Raw genomic sequence first — 23,681 nt, forward strand, 5'->3', positions numbered from 1 at the left:
TAATTCTTTATTTACTTTTTGTTCTATGAAATTCAACATAATAATACTTTTAAGTTTTTACAAATATCTACTATTGCTACTTTGATGCACCACATAATTTTTAAAAATGAATCACACCGTGATGTAAGAGATGCATACTAAAATGTAATTATAAAATAATAAACAAAATTAAAAAATAAAATATAGAAATAGGTATAAATATAAATAAATAAAATTACGTAGTTAATATGACTGGTGGTTTTTATATGCAATAAGCTATAAGCTACATCAAATTAATTATCTTTTGAAATTGGATAGTTGTTGCGACTAACTAAATTTTTGTAAACACTACGGAAATTCTTCCTAATAAAATTTATAGATATTAAATTATGCCTTTCATCTATATTTTGGGACTGCCATAAATAGTTTTAGCAACGGCTATAACGAACTATAACAAACATATATTTCCGTTTATCTCATTCCATTAAAACAAACTTCAAAATTTGTATCCTTTTTTTGTGAGAAAGTAATTAAAAATACTTTTACATGCTCTAAAAATATTTTCATAGTTACTAAATATTAGATCAATAATCTTAAAGGTTACAGTTTTTTGATAATATTTTGCATATAGTAAATACAAAAAATTGTGAAATCGTGCGTGATTGTCGGAAATTTACTAAAATACCTTTAACAGAAAACTAATAATATTTTTCTTAAAAAAATGTAAGAAAAATTGAAGTATTTAAAAACAAAATTAAAAAATGGGGTCGAAAATTTTAAAAATAAAAAAGTAATAATAATTTAAAATAAAGTATAATTTCTGCAAAAAAAAAAATAATAATTTGAACACTTTTCATAATCGTATAGGTACTTATTAAAATATTTTTTACATACAAATAAATAAGTTATTAATTCTAAAAAAGTTTTATAATTATTTCTTATTCTTATATTTTTCTGAATTAAGCGTAGGAATTAAAAAAGAGAACTGCAGAAAACGAACGTTTGATGCATTAGCTTAAAACTAAATTATGTTAAAAAAGCATTATTGTCTATTTTACTTTCCATTTTTAGAAACTTCCATACACAATTATGCATGAGCATTAAGTGTTAAACGTAGCCATATTAGCATTCCATTTTTTATTTAAAACTATGAGTTGCATAAAAAAAACCTCCTATAATATCACATGTAATGGCAAAAATAATTGCACCAACTAATTTTATTTATCTGCAAGATAAAAAATTTCTCATTTGTATAACGCTAATTATTATTTTAGAAAAAAAAGAAAAGTCAAGACAAGAAAATTTAACTCACTTCTGGTGTTAAGTGTCTAAAGTTCGGTGTTAAGTGTTCGTCTAAATTATCACTCAGATTTATTCTAAGAAGTACATTTTAAGTTAAAAAAAAAAGCTTTTAGTATTTTTCTTCTGAGATTGACAGAAAAAGTACAAATAATTACAATAATAATAAAATAAAAAAGCACGCCCAATTTACAACGGAAAGATGCTTTAAGTTATGTCTTTTGTTTTCGACTTTTTGAACATTTTACAGATAAATGGATGAGTTATTTCCCGTCTATCACTTTAAGCGAAGTTGTTTTACTTTGGTTCTTCAAACTAAACATAATTGATTAAATTCAGAAAAGTCATGACATTTGAACTGAATGTTTTTAATAATCATATTATTTTCTTTAAATCGTGAAAAAAAAAATTTCTTCTTCTTTTTATTTTAGCTTATATTAGAATCTTCTCTTCAGTTTCTTTAAACGAAAAAGTTAAGTGAGTTTTTGCTGCACATTATTTTTGGAAAAGAGATTTTTTTCTAGACTTACTAATACCACCAGGAACAGATTTCACCGAGTCAATATGCATCAATGTCTTCGAAAATTTAAATATGTTTGTGACATCAACGCTGTCGTACAGCGATAAATGTTATAAAAATTAAGATTAATCTAACATATATATTGGGCGATATGAAAATATTAAAAATAATAAAGTTACGCTCAAAAACTTCACGTTTTTTTAAAATTTGACTTAAATTTCATACAATCATCATTTAATTTTGTCTAAGAGGAGAAAAAAACAAATGCCTATATACTTAACCTAAACATCATAATGCTTATTTACTATATGCCTTAAGACTATAAAAGTCCTGTGAAAAAATGAAAAGGAAAAGTTTAACTTACAGACGATAATATAAAATCTTTCTTTTTTTATTTTGAAGGAAAAAATTAACATAATTGTAATTTATGATTTTTTTTATTTGTTTTGATTTGAAGTTTCTTCAAATGAAATTCATTACCATACCATCACATTTGCTTTGTAGGCAAATAAAACAACGTCCGGAAAAACGAACATTAAACGTTCTTTTTTTCGACGAATCAAATTTAAATAAAAGAAAACTGTTCCTTATTTTTCACAAATGTAGAAGCAAACTCTTTTTTTTCTAATTTTACAATTAATATAAATTTATACTTTGTTATCACTACTTAATAGAGGTTATCAACTAAAGTAAAGCGGAAAATAAAAGCATTTATCGATATGAAATATATATTAATTTAGATTTTAATGATAAAAATTAATGATAAAGATTAGAAAATGTGTATAAATAACAGATGTATATAATAGAAACTGTCTGTATATTGTAAGATTTTCATCAAGAAAATTCCTAGCTGATAACGTTAATGTTATTCATATATCTCTATGTTTTAGCAATCAAAATAAAGATAAATGCAATTTAATCTTTATTTTTAATTCGACTTTAAAATATCACTTATCATATACCCCATTATTCTTAAGAAATGAAGCTATTACCTTACCAGTATGAATTACAATTTGTAATAAAAATTTAATATTAAACTGATTAGTTTAAAAATAGTTGCCTCTTTTGTTAGTAATTTATGCCAGGTATTCATTAAGCCAGGTATTCATTATGTCAGGTATTCATTTCTTTAAAATATTTCTTATGTAGAATATAAATACACAAGAATATATTTGCAATTAGAGTACTTGCAATTATATTTACTTCAATATTTTAAAATTTATATTATTTTATGTTTATACAAACGAATTATAACAAATGTCTTAATGTTTTTAGTCATACAGTCAACTCCCAGTGGTGCTTAGGTTACTTTTTAATTGAATTTTACTACATTAGTGAAATCCGAAAGCTAAAAATAGTAACACTTTCCTAAAAACTATTTTTTGTGATTAATTTATAAAATAATTAAGATAGCATACAATAAAACTCTTAGACAAATTAGACTTATTTTTGTGATCAACTTTACCAGTTTTCCTTTATCAAATACACTCTGCTTTTCTGAAATTCTAGCGATATACCAAGTTTTTCTTTTCGACCTTTATATTTAATATTTAAAACTACTTTTATTATATATCTAATGCATAAAAACACCAAGTACTTTTTAATTCTTTATTTCATTCTAAAAAATTATTATTCTTTATTAACTTTTTTTGTTTTTCTCACTAAAATATTAATTTACAGTCTAAAAAAAGCATATAAATTGAATTTTAAGAATTTTTACATAGCCAAGTGAATATAATGTAATAAATATAATCATATTCATCACATGAATTTCTTGTCTTTACATACTTAATAACAACAGCATACGATTATTCGTTTACATATTTTTAATTTGTGAAATAAGAATATGTTTTTATTTTATTTTATTTGAAACGTCTACGAAGCAATACGATTCCAAAATTGATTTTACATAAAGGAATGCATTGTGAAAAATTGTAGAATTTTTGGAGCTTACATCTAAAATAATTTTCATCATCATTTCTAAAGTATTTATATTTTAATTTTCTTTTTAAGGAATTGAATTTTTTTCTGTTCCACTCTAATGAAAATATATAAAGAAGACAGAACTTGAAAAATAATGATTTTTATGATACAATATAATGTATTTTTAAGAATAAATAAAATAAAACAAAGAAAAATCGGAATCAATTATTTGCAACAAATACTTGCGAAACAAAAACAAAGCTAAATATTTTAAATCACAATTAATTTTATACAGTTTAGTCCATCAAATCTTTACTCATGTATTACTTCTCCATTCCTAATCCACAAATCGAATTCTAAAATTTATTTTACTTATAAAATATTAGCCGAAACAATTTTCATCATACATCCTTAACGAACTAACAGTTTAAACACGTCCATGTCAATTTCTAGATTCAATGACTTAAATTCATTATCTCAAATACTCGCTCGTCATGGAAATCCACCTACTATTCCAAACAAGACTGAACATGTTACGAAATCTCTCACTGTTTACTCACAGTCGCTGCATACATTTCTCATAACATTACGATGACACCATTGCCAGCGGTAAACTTGGAATAATATGAGTAGTTTGATACATATTCAACCACCCCACTACCCCTGCAACACCGTCCATTGTAAATTTTCCGGACCCCCGATACGTGTACTTGAACGGGTAGATGTAAACTCAAAATCAACAGTACGGAAAAGCCTTGCACTGACAAATTTGGTCGTGGTGTCTGTGTGCTTTGTGTACGATGAAACACCTGAGCCTTTCCGGCGACAGGAGGAGTTTGACGGCCGAATTCTGCCCGCCCGATTGCGTGATTTTGATAAGTGGAATGTAAAAGATGATTGAATGTAAATATTGTTATGATATTTGAGAGGGTTTGGGAATATTTCGTTGGGTGCTTTTTAGTGCCTTAAAATATGGTAGATTTATTAAAATCGTAAATTTCTATATTAATCTAGTTATTTACATGCTATTTAAAAACATTTGTTATAATTATTTGAAATATATATTTAATAAAAAACTTGTTCATGAGTTTAATAGTATTATTAAATTTAACCTTTAGCGAACTAATACACTGCTAAATATTCTGAACTACGTTGCACCAAAAATTGGTATTCATTTTCTGACTGCATAAAGTGGAGCTCAATTTTATCATATTTTGGTATTTTCACTAGCTCCAAACATCAGTAGAAGGTTTTTTTTTTTGAAGAAACAAAACACCCATTTTCATTTTTTTTTTTTTTTTTTTTTTTTTTTTTTTTAAAAGCAGAGGAAGGTTGCATCTTTATTAAGTATTTTTAAAGAGCTCAAATGCAGGGCAAGGTTAATATTTACCGGAATTAGATTATTTTATGACATACTTCGAACTATTTTATACCACCAATCAATATTTAAAAGGGCAGCAGAAAAGAAATTAACTTTAATGAATGCAAATAAAACATTTACCTGTCTAACTAAGTTGATACTTGAAACAACATACATTAGTCGTCCCACTTCACCGAGACCGAGTTGTAAAGAAAACATGGCGTCGTAAACAAACATCGTTAAGTTTACAGTCATCGTCAAAGTTGTGTGTCTTTTACCAAATTATGGTGCAGTTAGTTGCACCATGGAAGTATTTTTCTATCATACTTCACAATTTATGGTGTAACTAAAATAAAATGATCTTTCATTTAATTAAACTTTGGGATAGGGAGAAACTTTGCATCAAATACTGGTATAAGATTTCCCGAGTTTTTCTTAGAGTGTACCACCATGTAAGCGGCATGGTTTTTTTTACTTACCACACGTTCCTAACCAATACCACGTAAATGCTGACTAAAATAATTTTTTTTTTATTATACTTATTTTTGTTATATTTTAAATCCATATATTTGTAACTTATTATCTTAAATAATTATTATAATTATACCTGGTAGGAAATAAAACAGAAATACTTTCGGTCCATTAATGCCTACAATGATTTCATCAGCACTTTTAAGTTGGAGCTTGACATTCTAATCCATGTTATATTATAAAGTAATGGGAAATTAAATATATCTGGTCTTAAGATAAGTATGAGCATCTTATAGAGTTATTATGTACAAAATGTTGATCAAAACTTATCAATTACACGGAGAAAAAAATTCTGTTTTCAAAATTATAGTTCTTATTACCACAGTATTTAGTTAAATCAAAACTAAACAGGAAATTTAACCGAACGAAATGGTTTTTATGCCATGCTTTAAGGTATCATGATAAAATTGCAAAATTTTATCCCATTTTATAAAACCATATTTTATTTTCAACTTTTCCAAAATCATTAATAAAGCACTTCAGAAAAACTTATCGGTGTTGGCATAGAGCCATAAGCATGGTTAAGTTAACCATATTCTGGCAGTTTTATCCTTATTTTTTTTCCTCAGTTTATGCAAGAAAGATTAAAATCTAACATTTTATTAAATTTTGATAAAAAAAAATTGCCAAATGTTTTAAGCAAATTACAAAAGAAATTACCACTTTATGATTACAGATTATAATTACATTATTTCAATAATTGCTTAATAAAAGCTTAAACCGTAGTTACATTTATTATTCCATTCACTACACTTTTAAGCAAGAAATACTTTTATAGGACTGTATTGAAATTGCTACATTTAAAATTGTAAGTTAATTCCATTTCTTTATTAGTAACCACAAAATCTATGTTTTGATAAAATTTATTGATGTTTAAAGAAAAAAAAAACAATTTGGGAAAGTTATTATAATATTTACCATCATAATTTTAATATTTTTTTCTTAATACTAAGTCTAATATAAAATTAAAACAAGTTACAACTTTTATCCAATATATTATAGCTTGCAATATAACTTAGTGACTATCGAAAACTTCATAAATTTTCCAATTACTATTTTCCTAAACGTAAAAAATACATAGAAAAAACAGCAACTTTCCATCCACAGCGTATCCAAAATAGAATGATATGCAAAAAATTTTTTTGTTCATGGCCTTAAATTTTTTAATGTGCTTTAATACCAGACATATTGACTGAAATGAATCTCATGCTAGAATTATAAATGTAAGATAATTTGAAAAACAATACAAAATAGTGTATATTTTAAACTCCTCTTTTCATAGTAACAAAGTTTTATTGAATCAAAAAGTTGGTCATATTTATTTTAAAAATAATGAATGTGCCAAATGTCTTTGGCTTTTCTGACACATTTGTGTTCAATAATCGTAACTGTCGCTAGATTTGAAAATAAAGCCTCTAACATCCTTCTTTATGAATAACATACTCGTGTACTTATTTTGCATCAGACATAAAATTTTTTGTACACAAAAAAATAGAAAAAGAAACAATTGTTGTAACCTAAATTTTTAAGTGAAGGGGGGAAATTATAACAATAATTGTAAATAAATTAATCAAGTAAAACAAAATTGATTTTCATTGATTGTCCCAATCTGAAACAGTACCTAATGACAATGATAAATATATCTGAGGTAGTTTCATACATAATTGAGACATACATAATTGAGACTCGTACACTGTAACAAATTCCGGATCAAACTGTGGTAAAAAGTACCGGCACCGCCGGTATATTTTATCGCAGGGTGTCGGTATATTTTATTCATTTTTACCGTGAAATTTTACAAAACAAGAAATCTGATATATTGTAATTTTTATATAGTAGTATTTACTGTACAATTCCTGAATCACTACAATCCCAGAATCACGGTAAAAATGGATGGATTTACATTAAAATGGATTTAACGAATGATGCAGCCAGGGTGCCAGTAATTTTACTGTAACTTGATCCAGAGTTTTTTAAAATGTACCTTCAGTTTAGTTAAATAAAAATTATAATTTTAATATAATAAAATCGGCATTTTATTGAAATTGTATCAATAATCGGCATAAAATTTTTGAACTAATAATGACACCAGCTCTGAAATTCAAACCCAAAAACAGTAAAACAAATCTATTAAATGTGTTGTTCCATGCATATTTAACAAGTCTACACTGTAAAATATTCCAGATTAAATTACAGTAAAAAGTACAGGCACTCAGGGCGTCTAGTACTTTTTACCGTAACATCCATTTTTATCGGAACATGTTACGGAACAAAAAAATCTGATATATTGTAATTTTTACCGTAATTTTTACCGTAATAATTACCGTAAAATCACTTATTAAATAAATATTACTGTAATAATGACGGTATAATATTTTACAGTAAAAATGGATTTTACAGCAAAATTGATTTTAAGGATGATGCACTTAAAGTGCCGGTATTTTACATGGAAATTCGAAATTTAATTTTTTTACAGTGTATAAATTTTTGTCTATATATATATTTAAAAACAAATATTATACATTGCTCTATACCAAAACTGCAAAGTAAAATTTACATCTTATTCTTCATTGTCATAAGTTATACGGTTAATTTTAGTCAACTACTTCTACTCCTATCGTGCAGAAAATGTGCTAAAAATGGTTTTTACACTAAAAATGGATTTTACAATAAAATAAATTTTAAGGATGATGCACTTAAAGTGCCACTATTTTATATCTAAATTTGATACTTAATTTTTTTCAGTGTATAAATTTTTGTCTATATGTATATTTAAAAACAATTATTATACATTATACTGTATCAAAACTACAAAATAAAATGTTCATCTTATTCTGCATAGTCATAAGTTATACGGTTAATTTTAGTCAACTACTTCTACTCCTATCGTTCAGAAAAGCGTTAAAAATGGATTTCACAGTAAAAATGGATTTTACAATATAATAGATTTTAAGGATGATGCACTTAAAGTGCCAGTATTTTACATCGAAATTTGATACTCAATTTTTTACAGTGCATAAATTTTTGTCTATATGTATATTTAGAAACAAATATTATACTTCGCACTATACCAAAACTGCAAAATAAATTTTTTATCTTATTCTTCATAGTCATAAGTTATACGGTTAATTTTAGTCAACTACGTATACTCCTATCCTAAAGAAAAAGCGCTGAAGTTTCCATTCTGGTCATCCAATAGCTTTTAATCCTTATAACCCATGTTTTACTTCGAAAATGGAAAGTGTACACATTGTCATTCACTGTGAAAACTTTGCCTGATGTTCGAAAACCGTGTATTCATTCAGCAGTATCTCCCTTTTATAAGGTTTGCCCCGACCTCTGTGGGCCGCTTTTGAGAGCCAGTATATGTACCTTCTCCCATATACTGACAGGACAGGGGGGAATAGAAGTTCTGAGTATATATCTTTGCAAAAGGGACGACGGCAATTTAATTACGTGCTTTTCAGCGTTTGCAAATTTGAGCTAAAGACAAATTCGATTTGTGTGTGCTCGTCCTCCTGATGTAGACGGTTTGTAGCGATATATATTATGAGGAGGAGGGAGAGAAAGGGAGTCCGATTTAAAAGAGGGTTAAGGAGGGTATAATGAGGTTGTGACGCAAAGAGTGACCCGGGTAGGAATGGTGACACGGGAGTTTACACTGTGTCATCTTGACAAGTACATTTTTTTATTAAAGGGAGGGGTTCAATCAAGATTATTTTTTATTTCGTAACCAGTAGTGGTAATAATATTGCCTACAGGAGCAAGTTTAGAAATGTAAGCTATGAAAGATACTTTGCATACCACAATTGAAAATATTTTAATCGAATCATAAGCTTTGTATCACTGATAACGATTTAGTTTAATTGATAATGATTTTGTATGACTAATAGTTTTTACACTATTATAAATATGTTTAATGGCACTCGACTCATTTAAATTTAATTCTCAAATTAGATTATATTTATAAGATAATCTACCCAAAATGAATATAAAAATCTGTCAAGGAATGTTTGAGAAAGCTTTGACGAAATTCTAATCTATTTTATTTCATTTTTGATTTTAAGTATGGGTAAGAAATACTTACGTTATTTTAATTCTTATGACTATTTTACTTTATGACTATGAATTTACCTTTGATTTTTATTGTTTCCTGTTCTAATAAAAAATATAGTTTCTTAAACATAAAATTCGAGTTTTTTTTAAAGCAGTTTTGCTTAAAGAAGGGTTATAAAGAAAAAAACCTACAGTGCAGGATTCAAAAGCCTACAGTACACCGAAAAGAAAAAATATGTTTACCAGAATTATTACTAGAAAACTACCAGAATACGGTAAAATTTACCATGTTTTGGGCTCTTTGAGAACACCAAAAGTCTTCGTAATTTTTACCAAAGTGCTTTGGTAAGGATTTTGGTAAAATTAACCTTCAAATATAGTTTTATAATTTTAGATTTTAATTAAGATTATAATATATTTTAGATTTTGGTAAGTGTGGTAAAATTAAATAATTTTATCGTGATACCTTAAAACATGGAATGAAAACATTTATTCGGTTAAATTTACTTTTTAGTTTCGTATTTTTTAATAAATGTTTGGTAATTAGAATTATTTTGAATTTCCAGTAAACCATTACCATATGAACTTAAAAACTACCAAAACTGAATACTTTAAATACCGTATAATTTGGTTTTATTAACCAGTATTATGTTGTTTTTTCCCCCAGAAATGTCAGTATTATACAATACGGTAATTTTTCAAATTTTTTTCTACTTGTATAATAAATATTTGAACCTATAGAACAATCAATAATTCACTTTGTATAACTAGTTTGCACTCTTATAATATATGGCCTATATAAATAATTTATATAAAAGATTTGTGGTTTTAGGGTATGATAGCAAATTACTATTTTTAAAGTTTATTATTTTTCGATACTTTTTAAAATTTTATATTTAAAATAATAAAAAAATGTCTTTGCGTTGATCAAAACATTTAAAAATGTCTGTTTTTCTAAATAATTAACTTACTTCGGGGAATAATTGTTTCTAAAATTGCACTAGTTAAGTAGTTTAGATATAAATTTAAACGTTATTCCAAATTAAAATTTTTGAAAGAAAAAGTAATTTATGAAAATAATTGAAATTATTATTCTCATCTTTCTTAAGCTTTTTTATAATTTTAGAAACTGTTCGCTTAATTGATTTAGATTTTAATACCTTTACAATAATCCAATGAATACTTATATACATTTTACACATTTGTTCAAATTTTAAAATAAGAATATATGCACGCACGCATTGTTTTGATATTAATACGTTTTTTTTTCCAAGAATTCTCATCATTTCTTTGTTTAGTAAGCTCAAAATGAAATTTTGGTATTTGGATCAATGAATACAAATTTGCATTAAACATGATAATTTTGCCTTATCAATTCAACAGGTTATCTCCGTTTCAGTCTATAATAGATTGAATTTAAATGGTTCTGAAGTTTCATAATCAAACATAAATTAAAAACCTATTAAAAGATTAGGTATATTTTTTGTCCCTTTTTAAATTAAATTCCATACTTCGTTCATCTGATTTCATTATTTGTGATTCATTTAACTGAAATTTCAGTTAGGTAAATCGATATACTAACTAGCTCGTTAACTGTTTAGAATAAAAATTCGAAGAAGGTCAAATACTGATATTACTTGAAAAAGGATTAACCCATTTATGCCACAATTCAATTTTTAAAAATTCTTACCAGAACACTTCTTTTTTTTCCTTCAAAAAGTTGGATAATTCAAATTCAAGGAATAGTTCAAATTTTACATTAAAACCTAAAGAGATTAGGAAGGGCTATGAGGTTATCTTAAGTAAAAAATTGAAATATCCTTAGTTTCAAATTCAGGCACAAAAAAAATAAAAATGAAAATGAAAATTCGCGACAAGAAAATATTTCTTAAAAATTTTATATTTTAAAAAAAATTATTAACTTTTGGAAGATAAAAAATTGGAAAAAATTTTCTGTAACAAGCTTTAAAATTTTATAAAATGAAATAAAACATAAATTTCATTTTATGCACCACCTTTCATTTGAGTTCCTTCTTAAAATTCTTAATCTAAGAACAAATCATAATGTACATGGAATGGAATTCACTTGTCAGCAAAATATTCGGTAACAGATTCAATCTTATAACAATTGTAAACATTTCTTAGACTCTTTAAGGGGAGCTCCAGGAAAAAAAGTCCCCAACAATTGCCCTTTACATGTCTATATCACAGAGACACCCCTTGGAGAAAAGTAAATAACACTGAGAGTATTAAAGCGATCAGCAAACATGATGGCAAATCAAGATTCAGCCTTGAAAATGTCAAATCTGGCGCCAACCGATCGAGTGAAACCTTCCACAAACAGATTTCTAAAATGAAATGTCTGAGGTATGGCATTTGCAATAGAAATAAGGAACAGCAGAAATACACAGAACAGTCTGATTGAAAATAGAAAAGAAAAAAAAAATGTAATATTTGTCAGAGTACTGATAACAAGAAATGAGTTTAACTTTCTCCAAATCTTTAATATTTTTAATTAAAATGTGAAAGATTCCAATATTTAACTACTTGATCTTCTCCGATATTTAACTTTTAATGAATACTTAATTATTTATTTCTAGTTTTTATTGTCTGTTTTTACGGATGATTTTAACCAGTGTTTCCCAAACTTATGACTTTTGTGTACCCTTTCCAAATTTTTCGTAACGCTGTGTATCACTAATAAAAAAATTAATATATTTTTTACTATGAAAAAATTGCACAAAAGTTACAAATCCCAACTGGCTGCTGACATCACTAATTATTAACTGTTAACTTTGCAAAAAATAGCCCAATAGAAAAATACGTTATCGTAAATTTTCATGGCTAGCTTTGTTTTTAAATAAAATTTTTTGAAATTTTCGTTTGGTGCAAGATATTTCCCTTAAGAACGCGTACCCCCGCTAAACTTTTCCCGTACCCCTGGTGGTACGCGTACCGCACTTTGGGAAACAGTAATCCAACAATGAATCAGAAACACACAGGAAAAACATTACATTAACCCATTTTTGACCAAAATAAAACTGAAATTTTGGAAAATTAATCCTAAACAATTAAATTTCATGTTCTTAGAAATAAGGAGTAATAATTGGAGGAAAGCAATTTTACGTATCTTGGAAGTATAATTAACAACAAAGGAGGAACTGATGAGGTTATACAAAATAGATTAAACAAAACCCGAAGCCGTTATGCTATTCTCAATAAATTCTTGAAAAACAAAAGCATAACAAATTCAACAAAAATGAGAATTTTCAATGCTAAAAATCTGTCCTACTATATGGATCTGAGACATGAGACTAGAATAAAAATGATATGAAATATTATCAAGTATTTATTAATAACTGTTTAAGATGAATCTTACGGATAAAATTTGTACTACAAAAATCCTTAGAAAAGCAAAACAGAAACCAATTGATCGGGAAATTAAAAAACGCATATGGAAATGAGTTGGTCATGTTTTACGTAAGCCTGAAAAATTCAAAGTAAAACAAGTTTTTGATAAGAATCCTGAAGGCAATAGAAAAAGAGGGAAACCTAAAAAATACTTGGCGCAGGATGATTGTAAGCGAATTGAAAACAATAGGAAAGACATGATCAGAGGCAAAATATGTGCCACAAATAGAGTGAGATGGAAAGCCATGATAGAAGCCCTATGCTCCAATTCGGAGTGAAAACGAACATGCATGTTTAATCCATTTTAGGTCAAGCACAGAAATTTGATGAAATGTGGTATTATTGGTATTATTTTATTTGAAATATGCTTAAATTATGTTCATTAAGGCCTAAAAATATTTCGTGCTTGGAAAATAATATTTTATTTCAGAAATAAAAAGGCGCGTAAGGGCACCATCGGCTAAATTAATGGGCAAACCATTTAGTTGAACAGTAGTTTGTTTATGAAATTTGTTTTATTTTTATTTTACATGCAAAACTTGCAATTTTAATCCATCATGGAAACCTATGATTCCAATTGGAAAACCATTTGGACCAATTGGAAAATTTCAACATTTTCAAAGTCGAATTTGTCAATTACTGTTTCAAGTTAAGAAGCTAGAATAGTTTAAAAATTTCGTAACATAAAGTGTTTACTCCAATCGAATTACTAATATTTCATAGATGTCTTCTAAACACTTAACAAGAACAGAAAAATAAAATTAATGAAAAATATAAATCATATTATTAATGAAAAATACTTATTAAAAGGTAGCATTTACGCACCTTTGACCATTGATGAGTTAGTTATTTAAGTTGCATTCTGAAATTATTTTAGGAAATGTAGTTACTATGTAGTAAAACTTTTTACGAGATTTCTAAAAATAAAGATAAGTGACAATGAGAATAATTTTTCAATTATTCCCATAACCACCAATTTTTAAGTTTTAATAGGGTTTTTTTCACATTTTTTTCCCCAGCAGGTTTTTTTTTTCTTTTTAATTTTACAGCAGTTTTTATGATATTTAATATAAATACAAATTATTCTTGAAATAAACTATTGTCTCAATGCGCATATTAAACTGATAAAAAGTATTAAAAATTGGTATTAAAATTGCATTATTTTTGATTATTTACCACGATAACCATTAATATGTATTTGTTTCATGTTTTCTAAAAACGGTAACAATTTTAAATGCAACTATGACTAAAGAGAACACATATTTTAATAAATGAATTAACTTTATAGTCTTAACATTGTTCTCTATCACTCAAAAAAAAAAAAAAAAAAAAAAAAAAAAAAAATAAGTGACCTTTTATGATTTTCAATGTGTTGAAAATTCACCAGAATTTTCAGAAATTTATAGCAATTATTAATGCATTAATAATTTGTTCTTAATGAAAAGTAAAAAATTTCATTTTAAAGTAATATTTAGTAATCGTTTTATAAAATCAAGATTTTTACGTAAAAATAAATAGAACAGAAAGAGCCAGTTAAATATTATGCAAGCCTCTGTTTGGTGATTTTTTCAACTTACTCTTTAATTGTAAACTAATAAAGAAACAACGAACTCACTTAAATACTCACGCAAAATTTCGAATTTTATCGCTACTAATTTAATTTTTTAAAATTGTTATAATTTGGATAAAGTACAAATGAAAATCAAGGTCCATAGTGATTTTTTTTAAGATTTATAAATTTCTGAATTATAATTGTAAGACAACATAGCATTTAATACAGTATTTTAAATGTAATTTTACAAATTAAAACTATTAGATTTCAACAATATTGAAACAAAATATGTATAAGAGTCAGCTATCTTCAATCCTTCACCTCTGCGTTTTTCATAGGGAAATATAAAACTCTTATGGTATAATTTTATTATTAATTGTCTCCTCATTTTTTTAATGTTATTTTTAATATATATTTATATATAATAATATTTGAAGTCATTTTTGCAAATTATATGAAGTTTTCAATAATTTAGGTAACTAAGTTTCTTACAAAAGCTGCCCTAAAATCCACCTTCAAAATGTCAGCAAAAATAAGAAAATTTAAAAACGTCTCCCTTTTAAGCATTTAAGCCTTTTAAGTTTGAAATCGACAGCAAATTCGTCAATACAACAAATGAAAGAAGGTTATATAAATCAGAAATTTCATTACAAATGTCCTAACATATTAGAGAAATCTTATAAATAAATTTAGCTGTTTAGATGGTCTAAGAAAATTCTTTTGTATCGATTTCGATCCACAGATTTATTTTAATTCATTTTTCTAGTCTTATACTCTGTATTCCTCGTATTATTTATTTATTCATTTGCGCTTCGCATTGACTAGTAATGTATTTTACTGACGTGATTCACGGGTTCTTATATTTGTTTTTCATTTTATTTAACAATGGCATTATAAAAAATAAGAACATATTCAAAAATTGAGATCATTAAAAGAATAAATTAAGGTGATTGCATATTTAATAGAAAAAAAAAGGAAGAACTATAGTTATAATTGATGCAGTTCAATTTTTGGAACTAAAATTGATGAAAATTAAATAACTGAAAGCCGTAACTATGACAAACTATTTAATTTTGTTTAGGTGTATCTAAGTTTTTGTTCCAAGCCTAAAATTTCCGTTTTCGCCCAAAAATATTTTGTATGTCTGTGACATGTTTGTGAAAGTGAATAATTATCAAAGGTGAATGCATAAAAATAATTTTATTCATATTTATAAAGAAACCCGAGTAAAATTATTTCTGATTGTTCCTTTGGCGGGAAATTATCCTCTTTCTCACTTATACGACATTATACAACGCAACTGAATAAATTTAAATTTAACTTTTTAAAAGTGTTTTTGTTACATTCTTATGCTGCCTAATTGTCCAAAAAAAAATTATTTTTCTTATTATCTAGGCTAGTGCAAGATAAAACTTATTTGTATGTTTTTATTTTCTTAGAAAGAAGGAAATATTATTAAAAAAAAAGACAATAAAAAAGACTATGTGTGACTCCAATGATTCCATAATATCAGAATGCATGTTTGCTAAATTTTAAAGTTGCAAGTTTATATCAGTGAGTTAATATTTTGTATCTATTCTTACTGTTCTTTTGTTTCTAACAAATTTCTCTCTCTCTTCTTTCTCTCTCTCTCGAAACATTCCATAAAGAATTTTTTTTCTTCTTTAATTTAGAATACAATATGAAAATTTTTTTCTTCTCGAAATTGAGCAAAAATGCATCAAAATAGCTCCGAAACAATTAGTAGTCTAATTTAAAAACATCATATACTCATTGAGTACAGTGATATGCTCAAAACAGTACTTACTCATTTTTGAAAAAAATGCATTGTCTCAAAAATGAAACATCATAAACTCATTTTGAATCATTCGTTGTTTAAACGAGAGTGAGTATAGTCCCAAAAATGAATGTATTCTGTTTTGAGCACGTCACTATACTCAATAATAAGTACATGGGGTTCAAATTCGATTTTATTTTGAATTGGTTCTGAACTATCGGTCACATTTTTGCTCAATTTTGAGAAACTTTTTTTACAGTGCATTTATTCCATGAATTTGTGCAATTATATAAATAAGAATATATTAACCCTTCTGTATACGCATTTATAAAAATTGAAAAATTGAGCTGCGAGATATATACTACTACTACTAATAATAATAAAACAGAAATTATAAATTATTTACACGTTTTATACCGTATTCATAAGTTTTTCTCTTTCAGTTTTGCGTGGTGAAGAAATCTGTTATAATTATGCCTTAAGAAAGGCTTAGCAGTAACATATTCTTGAGCTGAAATTTTTAAACATAGGCGATTGAAACTTGAAACCTGACGGTAGTTAGTTACTAAACATAATATTATTCTCAGTGAACACTATTTACAATGAAGTAAAGCATTGCCTGTGGCAGCTTGTTTACGGTTTAGAGATCATGGAGTTTGATTTAAACGGGAATGGATTTCTTCGCTTTTTCGCCATTAAAAGTAAAAAGCCACCATGAAATCCAATTTAAATCAAAAGTTTCCTTGTCTTCTGAGTCCCNTCTAGTGGCCAGTTTCTTACACCACCATGAAATCCAATTTAAATCAAAGTTTCCTTGTCTTCTGAGTCCCATTCGAAATTTTAAGGAAATAGAGGGGAATGTTAAATGCTCTTATAGTAAAGATTATCTGTTCAACGCTCGTGGCTTATGAAAACAAAACAAATTTAAACGATCCATAATTATAACATTTTTATTTACAACCCATTTGGGGTCGTTTAAATATTCCGTAAGTTCCTGACGGGTAGGTGGAAGGTTATCATTTGCTTATTTTTGCTGACAAGGGGAGCGCAGAGTCATAAAAATAAAAGAAAATCCTACATAGGACATTATATTTGTTTCATTTTCAAAATTTTTTTAAAATGCTTAAAAAATTTTTTTTTAAGTTAGCAAGAAATAACAATAGTAAATACTTCAAATTTTGGATAAAAATCGAAGAAAGAAGGAGTTGGAAAATATTTCTTCGGAAAATTTCAGAGTAACTTTAACCACATAAGAAAAAAAAATATGAAAAATAAAGTTGGTTTTTTTAAAGTACATTATTTATTTGAATTTTAAAATTGGATGGCTATAATTAAAAAAAAAAGAAATTAAAGCCAAAAATGAGGAGGAGGGGATATTGCGAATTTTGTGATTTGCTTTTGGTGACGCATCCACAATTTACGAAAATATGTTTCCGTCATATTTTAACGATCCCTTTGTATAGAAATGGCTCTTTTCTGTTTCTTTAATTTATATTTTATAGTGAGGAATATATAATACTTCGATTACATCTATTCATTTCACTCTTTATATAATTTTTTCATCATAATCCACCAACTATAGCATTGCAGAGTACAATAAGTATAGAAATTCTAAAACACGAAGCTAAAAAGAGCATAGAAATATAATATCCGTGTGTACAGGAAAAAATAGCAAGTAAATTCAATGAATATCTTTCCCCCTTCTCCTCCTCTTGATTCCTAAAGTACTTTTGAATTGACACTTAGGGCATCTATTAGGCAGGCCCGTTCTTCTACGAACCATTAAGGTTGTCACAGTCAACAACACTGAAGGTGTGATGGTGCAGCAAACGTGAGGGAGGGGCCGACTGTTCGGAATTCACCCCTCGTTTTCCCTCCCCCTTCTTTGGCACATAACACTTGCCAAAGAAGGCACCCGCCGAGATTGACAAGCAGTGGTACGAAATTTGACAGGTTCGCACTAAGAGCTTCAAGCTGTAAAATGGCATTCCCGTACCAAATTATAGGTCTTTAAGCATCAGCATGTTCTGTCTTCTTGTCTTGCTTATTCACTGGTCAAGATACTGGCAATGGCTTCTGTGGTTCTTGGAACTTCTTCACACACTCCCAACTTTTTTTATTTTTTTTATTTGCTTACTCTTTTCTCTAAGTATTGCTATATTTTACGCTTGGTTGCTATTTGTCAGGACATTTCTTTACAACAACCAATAGAATAGAGTTGAGCTTTGATCGACAAATTACTGGGGAGCATTATGATGAGTTTTTCCTTTTCTTTTCTGGCTTTTCTGATTTTTATTATATCGTGCTTAGCGCCTTGTAGTCTGGGTTTATTCCTGTCAGACGTATACAAGTTGGTTTAAGTCAGTATTTTCCAGGCTGCTGACTTTGTTGAAAGAAAATGTAGGAATCGGCGAAAGTGAGGACAGATTTTAAACACATAAACAGTGTATGCTTTGGTTGTATTAAAAAATAATAACTTTCATATCTTGATAACATAACTTATTACAAACTAATACTGGAATAACATTAGTTTTAAACTTTTAGGAAGCAAATATTATACGAATCAGTTGTAATTTTCAAAATATTTTTGTAAGTAATATTGGAAGGCCAAAAAAAGTTTAAATTTTTGTTTTAAAAATGCGGAATGAGGAAACTCTCACTACTTCGTAACATACTACTAAAATACAAACTGGGTTAGCAAAATTTCAAATTATAATTACAGTTAAACTTTGAGTTAAACTTGAGTTTTTGAGAACAAAAAAGCAGGAGATAATTTTATTTTTGTTAAATATATAAAAAAATTATAGGGTACAGCACTTTCTGGAGACACTAGGTAATTTCTGATGGTGCTGGAAGAATGATAGAATGCATACAATTTATTTTAATAAAGGTTTGACAAAAATTAATTTCTTTCTTTTTATTTTGGTGATCGTAAGGTTATTTAGATCGTAAAGTTGTCAATAAACTCTGATGCACAATGATATGAAAATAAATTCTGCTTATTAAAACTTTATTGCCTTTATTAGAAAACAATTAAAACTTTATTGCCTTCCTGCATGGAGCACAAATTAAAACTTAAGCAGTCGAGATAGTCAAACTGAAAAAAAAAAAATGGTTCCCGATAGAATAGCCTTTGTTTTTATTATGGAGATAAACTCTGCATGTAGTGGCCAGAAAAAATTGAAACTTGTAGCACAGAATTCGAGTTAAAAGTTGAGTACTGCTCAAGAAAAAAAAAAGTTTAAATTTTCATTAACGATAAATTCCCTTTAGCCCGGTAATATCGTGATAAATTCTGCTTGTAATGATCAGGACATTATTAAAACTTGTATTGTCACTTACCACAAAGTCCTAGTTAAACTTTAATCGGCAAGATTGGTCCAAATTTTTTTTTGCAATATTCCTTTTTCACAAACGAAGAAGCAAGTTAATAAAAACGTATAAAAGTACAAATAGTTTGCATTTAATTTGCTTAAAAAACCCTTAAAAGTAAATATGTTTAAAGGATACCTTCCGATACTAAACCAGTCAAACGTTAGAGGCATCGCAAAAGAAAATATTACCTTAGACAGCAGTACTTTTACTATTAGAGCTTTTACATTGTGATTCGTAGAGTCAAAAGTTCAGGAAGTGAGAAATAAATTATCTAGATACTAAACTCGTAAAACATTCCAGATATCAGTATCTAGATGGACAGTAGAAAAAGTTATCTTAGACAACAGTACTTTTATTATTAGAACTTTTGCATAATGATTAGTAGAGCTAAATGTTTAGGAAGATTAAGATAAATTGTCTAGATGCTAAACTTGTAAGACGTTCAAGGCAAGGCATCCTAATAGAAAAATGTTACTTTAGACAGCAGTACTTTTACTATTAGAACATTTACATAATGATTAGTATAGAGCAAATTTTTTTAGGAAGTAAGAGATGAACTGTTGAGATACTAAACTCATGAAATGTTCGAGACTTGCCAATGAAAATATTACCTTAGACAACAATGCTTTTACTATTAAAAATTTTATATAATGATTTGCAGAATTAAATGATAAGGAAGTGAGAGATAAATTGTTTAGATACTAAACTCATGAAACGTTCGAGAGATCCCAATTGAAAATATTACCTTAGACAACAGTACTTTTACTATTAAACATTTTACATATTGATTAGTAGAGCTGAATGTTTAGCAAATGAGAAATAAATTGTTTAGATATTAAATTCATCAAACTCTCGAGACATTCCGATAAAAAATTTACTTTAGACAACAGTACTCTTGCTATTATAATTTTTCCATAATGATCAGTAGAACTGACTGATTAGGAAGTAAGAAATAAATTGCTTAGATACTAAACTTATGAAACGTTCGAGTGATCCCGATTGAAAATATTACCTTAGACAACAATACTTTTACTGTAAAAAATTTTATATATTGATTTGTAGAATTAAATGATATGGAAGTGACAGATAAATTGTTTCGATACTAAACTCAAAAAACGCTCGAGACGTATCAGTTAGAAAATTTTATCTCAGACAACAGATTAGAACATTTATTATTAGAACATTTTCATAATGAGTAGCAAACTTATAATTTAGGAAATGTGTGATAAAGTGTATAGAACCAAACTCGTAAAACGTTGGAGACTTCTCAATAGAAAATGTCATCCTAGACAACAGTACTTAATTATTAGAAACTTTCAATAATGATTAGTAGAGTCAAAACCTAATTAAGTGAGAGATAAAAGTGTCCAGAATGTCAGCATATTTTTCAGTTTCTGGCGAAGTATGTAAGTCTTGTTTGTTTCTAACAAAAATATATATATATATTTTTTTTTAATAAAAACAAAACTGTCCTTCAGCATTTAAATCTCATTATTGTCCTTATTTCATCTTTTATTTGTTGCATTACTTCCCTTTAGTCTTTAAAAATGGCAAATGTCAAACGATATTTTATGAAGTAAAAGCAAAAAAATCCGAACTCAACAGTACCACAAATACATACATGATTCATGTTAAGAAGCAGATTAATTCCTTTACATATGTTTTTAAATTTAAAAAATTTCTCTATTTTCCTTCTTTTACTCGAACAAATTCTTTTTTTAGTTACAACTAGATCATAAGCATCCCTAGCTTTTTAAAAGAGTTCTCCAACAATTTAAAACCCCTCTATAAAATCCTCCATATGTCTCATGGGGAAGATAAAGGCGAGTAACCATCTTTTAAGTAAATTAACCCATCTAAAAATCTAGGAACTAGCTCAGGAAGAAAAAAAAAATTTTGTCTGGAAAAATCGGTACAAAAGTACTTAATAAATTCAATCCTCTTAACTTGGGGGGAAAGTAAAAACGTAAACAGTAGCTGGAATTGAGCGTATTAAAAAATCATTTTGAACAATATAAGCTGCGCATGGCGACGTTCTTTTAACAACAACATAATAAATTGAATTGGCGAACAAGGAAGAAGTAATAATAAAACTAATGGGTATTAATATTTTAGGGATGGTTTGTTTTAAATGCTAATGCTCTTTGGCATTAGCGTAATACGCGCCAAATGGTGGAGCAGAGCATGAGCGCGCATCTAAAATCCATTTGGATTTTCAGCGGTTGCGACGTTGGGAAGAGGTGTAGGAGGATGTAGAGCGCGAAAGAGGATTTAGGGATCATTCGCTCTCTGTATTGGGGGATCAGGTAGAGAATGGGGAGAGGGGGGAGAAAGCTTCTCGTCTGACTTTCGCTGTGGATAGGTCAGAAGGTCATTAATGGAGTTGCGCGATTTCGTTGGGCTATTAGCAAGAGACGTTGGGCTCAGGTAAACGGCAGGTATTTTTGTTAGAGGATTGAGATCGCATGTGTTTCAGGGGTTGATTGAAAATCTATTGAATCTGGAAGTTTCATTTGATCAGAGATTTATATAAGAAATTAAGTTTTGTATTAAATTTTTAACTACAAATGTAATAAAAACAAAACTATATGTATGTGACATTTTATAATATTACTAAATAGAAATGAAATAAAATAAAATAAAATGGAATAAAATAAATTAAAATAAAATAAAATTTAAAAAAAATTTAAAAAAATAATAATAAAATAAAATAAAATAAAATAAAATGTTTATTAACCGAATTTTTCTAGCGGTCTTGAAAGAGTAAATAATTTTGTTTTTTTCACGCAAAAAAATGGTAAACAAAGGCGTATCATTTTCAAAAGACATAATGGAAATTTTCATCCGAAGCTAAGCAGCAGCTGTAATTTAAGTACTATAGTTAATAGGAAAGTTGTCAAAAATTGGCTGGATTCAAAGATTCTAGTAGCGATTACAGTATTATTGTAACTAACATTATCATCATCCACGGAGCTTCAGTTGATATATGTCAGTAGGTAAGTGTCCGATTTACGAGCTCACGTGATCCACTCTCGCACATTCGAAAACGAATTAATGAAAACATGGTAGTTAAATAATCCAGCCATATCATGACAAAAATTTAAAGGTTAAATTCGCATTATTTATAAAATTTTACAAATTAGTTTTGGACAAAAAAAAACAGTTATTAAAATTAGTTTAACAATTATTTATAATATTTGTTAATTTACAATTTATAATAATTGTAAGTAAAGTACGATTTCGAGATATTTTTCATCATGTTCTAATTTTATTATTTGACTCTACTTAAAATACTTTTAATTACTTTTGACGCCCTTTTTTATTATTTTTAATGGTTTAGAAAAAATAAAATAAAAATTCCATTTTAGAACATCCATTTCAGGCGTCTTATTCGAGATAATTTTTAAACAAATTTATTGCAGCATTTCAAATATCATTATAATTTTTATTATTTTGTTTTTATAAAAAATAACAATCTGCCGGTTTTCAGACTTTTGTAAGCAAATTACAAAAAATTAAACATTCATAATTTTACATTTATAATTAAGAAAAAAATTTCTGCAAAGGTGACGCTGCGATAAGACATGATAATATCTTTTTTTTGCATCGTGTTGGAAAATTATCCTGTCTTAGTAGAGTAAGAAATTTTCATTTATTCATAGGTTATTTTATAATTAAAAATAGTAAACATTATGGTTAAATAATCGTACTTGTTTCTCATTGAATCTCACTTGCTTACTCATTTTTTAAAATGCTCAAATAATCTTGAAACTGTGGAATATTTTATCTTTTAGGGAAAACCTTTGATTTTAAAAAAAAATATGATAATAATTGCATTTTTTTACACAATTTGTTTTTTAAAAAGAATTCTAATTTAACATAGTTCTAAATTGTGAGC

General features: G+C 27.3%; 1 long non-coding RNA gene across 1 annotated transcript in view; it reads left to right on the plus strand.

The window, feature by feature from the left end:
• The window catches only part of LOC139426321 (uncharacterized), a 73,776-nt gene that overhangs the window by 33,466 nt on the left and 16,629 nt on the right, over positions 1 to 23,681 (plus strand). Inside the window, exon 2 of the long non-coding RNA XR_011637562.1 lies at positions 16,071 to 16,185. This is a non-coding gene — a long non-coding RNA (uncharacterized lncRNA). The remainder of the gene's footprint in view (positions 1 to 16,070; positions 16,186 to 23,681) is intronic.

Source organism: Parasteatoda tepidariorum, chromosome 8 (genome assembly GCF_043381705.1).
Source record: "Parasteatoda tepidariorum isolate YZ-2023 chromosome 8, CAS_Ptep_4.0, whole genome shotgun sequence".
Classification (NCBI taxonomy): Eukaryota; Metazoa; Arthropoda; class Arachnida; order Araneae; family Theridiidae; genus Parasteatoda; species Parasteatoda tepidariorum.